Genomic DNA, 3,835 nt, shown 5'->3' with positions numbered 1-3,835 from the left:
TGTTGCCTTCATTGTAACGATCACCTATTCGATGTGCCGGTAAACCACACACGCTCCATTGAACTATGATAAACAATGAATCACCCTTTGCCACCTTTGCTTAGAACCAATTAGTGTGCCGGTAAACCACACACGCTCCACTAACTTCTTGGCAAGGGTGCAAAGTGTAATTTCATGGGATTGCATCAATTCACTTTTCTTAAAGTAACTAAGATTGGGAAATTTTAAAAAAATATGTAGTTACTCTGTATTTCTTATTATACTTTTATTGAAAGGATGAGGTTGCCCTATCATACCCGTTCGGCTAACGACCCTCCACCAATCAAGCAAGCGGTGGGTGTGACTGTACACCCATTAAGCGCCATTTTATAGGCCGCAACCTTATACCCACCATATAGATTGGCTTCGTGAATGAGGCCTACTAACGGTAAGACTAGCATTTAGTGATACACACACACACACACACACACACACATATATATATATATATATATATATATATATATATATATATATTATTCTAGTAATATCATATTAGTATAGGGTTGTATTTTAAACCTTTTAAAATCTAGGGTTTGAAATTTAAGTCGTCTAAATTAAAACTTTTAATCACAAATATAAATTTCAAAACTTGAGGGCAAGTTTTAAACATTTAAAACATAGAGGATCAAATAACAAATAATTCCAATTAACAATTAATATCCTAATTATCTATATTTGATTTTATTCAAGATTTCTTTGAAAGATAATTACCAAAATAATTAAAATAATTAATTAATTATCATATAAGGAAATTAAATATTTTATTAGTTGATAAATACCTTTAACTAGATCAAGATAATAGCCATATATATCAAAAAATTGGATTTAGGTTGATCTATTATGATTAAGGTAAATTTCCATAAGATAATTATGAAAAAAAATCCCGAATCTGGCCACTCCTGACGCCTGGACTTGCCGAGTGCACAAAGGGACTCGCCGAGTCAGGCCTACTCGCCGAGTCCACTTTGGAACTCGCCGAGTCCATGAATCAGAAACCAAAAAATCGAATTTTGCAGGTTTGTTTAAGTTAATCAAGCAACAATTTAAAGAAAACCAAGCTAGGCTCTGATACCACTGATGGGTTTTAGCCATAAGAACTTTCCTATGTGCGCATGCAAAACCCTAATGCTTGGATCTAGGCTTTCTAATTAAACATGCTTTGAATCCAAGACTTCTAATGGCTAATTAGGTTAAATAACAACATTGAAACAGATCTAGAACCATACCTTTGAATTCCTTGTTGATCTTGTAGTCTTGGAGCTTCTAGAGTCACAAATGTCACTCCTCTAATGGCTTACAAACACCAATAACAAGGAAGATGGTTTAGGAGAGAGGAGAGGGGAGGAAATCGGCCAGGGTTCTCTTACTTTAGGTGAGGTGTCGATTTCCCTTGCCCATGGGATCTATTTATACTTGTAGACTCCTTAAGGGTTACAACCTAAACCCTAATTGGATAATCTTCTCTTAAGCCTATCCAAATCCTTTCCTTAGATAAGTCATTGGACGATTTTGAAGCTATCCTAGCTTCTAGAATCCGTCCACTATATATCTATAAGGATTTATAGTCTAAAGCTTAACTATCAAACAATTGACAGTTTATACCCCTTTATTTAATTAACCTCTTTAAGTCACCAAATTAATTCCAATTAATTCTATGACTTATATTAATCAAATAATCAATATATTATTCTTTATATTATTCCCATAATATATTAATAATATTTACTCTCTCTCAATAAATCATCCTATCAAGTTGCTATGGTGAAGGCAACCAAAAAGGACCATGCACAACCGGGTCAAATACTTGCCTAATATAGTTGCAGCCTTAGACACTATTCCAACAGTAGGGAGGTGAGTGTGGGCGAGGTCCCGTATCTCACCAATAGCAGAGTATGGATTGTGTTCCACATCTCATTAGCAGCAGATCAGGGGCGAGGCCCAAGTTAGGGAAAGAGTGAGTGTGGGCTGGGCCCGAATCTCACAACCAGTTGGAGCATGGACGGGGTCCATGACTCATCAGTAACAGGACAAGGGCGAGGCCCAGGATAGGCGAGGCCTTAGGGCAGAATCCATTAGTATATGTTTAGCTTATGTGTTGTGATATGTTTATGTGCTATTATATGTTAGCGGGCGAGGCCCTGTGACAGGCGAGGCCTATGTAAAACAGATCTGTGTCCAAGCGGGGCTCGAAGCCAGGCGGGGCCTAGAGCGGCAGGGCCGTTGTAGCGGGCGAGGCCCAGAATAGCAGGCGTGGCCCAGTATGTGCAGTTTGTGGTTATGCATGGTGTGTGGTAGGTTGGGGAACTCACTAAGCTTTGTACTTACGGTTTTTAGTTTTGGTTTCAGGTACTTCCGGTAGCGGAGGGAAGAGCTCGGGGTGATCGCGTGGCACACACCATAGATTAGACAGCCTGTGAATGTTTTACTTTGATAATGAACATATGTTTTGGAAATTAATACTTTGATTTTGGGACGTTACAACCAGGCCCCACCTGTCTCTGGGCCTCGCCTGCTATACACATACAACCATATAATCATAATCATGCTAGTACATAACAGACAAACACAACACTATAACTGATAGTCTCAAGGCCCCGCCCCTACTATGCTAATAATGAGATATAGGACTCCATCCATACTCAGCTAGTGATGAGATACGGGCCTCTGTCCACACCCACCTCCCTACGTGGCACATACAAGTATCACAAAGACAACAATTATATATATATATATATATATATATATATATATATATATATATATATATATACACACATATATCTAAACATGTATTCCTTCCTTGGGTACCACCCGACATCGAACCGTAGTTCGGAAACATACATATAAACCTTCCTCGGACCTCGTCCAACATCAGACCATAATCTAGAAGCATATAAACTACATCGGGCTAACCCCGACATCGGATCTAAATCCGGTATTCACTAACATGCATAAAACGAGCCGACATTGGTGCCTTAGACCCGTTCTTACAGGAGAAAACTCACCTCACAAGCTGACTATAGAATCCTATGAATAAACCTCTCGCTGCTAGCTGGTAGATCCCCGAACTGCTGATCTCTCGACTCCCGAGCTACCATTACCAAAATAACAATTAGTCCAAACCAACAATCCTGCTTAGGGTAAAATGACCATTTTACCCCTTATCTAAACTGGTCCAAAACTAAGGCCCAAAAACCATAATATGAAAGGCCCAATACTAGGTAGACTTCCCAAGCCCACTAGTGGCCCACTAATGGCCTAATTTGCAAAATTGAGCCCAATCCCTCTAATGGGCCTTACCCTTAGCCGAAACATATTCTCGGCCCAAATTATCTGACTTCTGATGGCCCACTAAGGCCCAAAGAATCAAAATCCAATGTATGGCCCAATCTGAGGCCCAAAACACGCCAAGCCCATATCTAATGAGTACGCGAGGCGTACTCCTCTGTACGCTAAGCGTACAGGTTGCATGGTGAGTATGCTGCGCGTACCTGCATGTACGCCCAACGCACTTCAACGTCTTAATCCATAAAGTCACTGACTTGGTAACTTGACATGACCCTATTAAGCCCAAACTCCAAAAATGGTATTTTATTTCCATGAAAGTTACCTTAACTCATGCATGAACCCATTAACACATCCAAGACGGCAACTTTCTGTCTTAAGGACTCATTTGGCACTGAGAGTGGCAACTCTAAGCCTAGGAATCAAAATTGAACCATAAAGATCTATTCTTGGGACCAAAATGGTACAAAACAACACTACACTAGATCTAAGCATACTTGAGAAAAGT

This window comes from Lactuca serriola, chromosome 5 (genome assembly GCF_051521515.1).
Source record: "Lactuca serriola cultivar US96UC23 chromosome 5, Lser_US96UC23_V15, whole genome shotgun sequence".
NCBI classification, from domain to species: domain Eukaryota; kingdom Viridiplantae; phylum Streptophyta; class Magnoliopsida; order Asterales; family Asteraceae; genus Lactuca; species Lactuca serriola.
The sequence above is the reverse complement of the archived record's forward strand: the minus strand, read 5'-3'. Positions refer to the sequence as shown.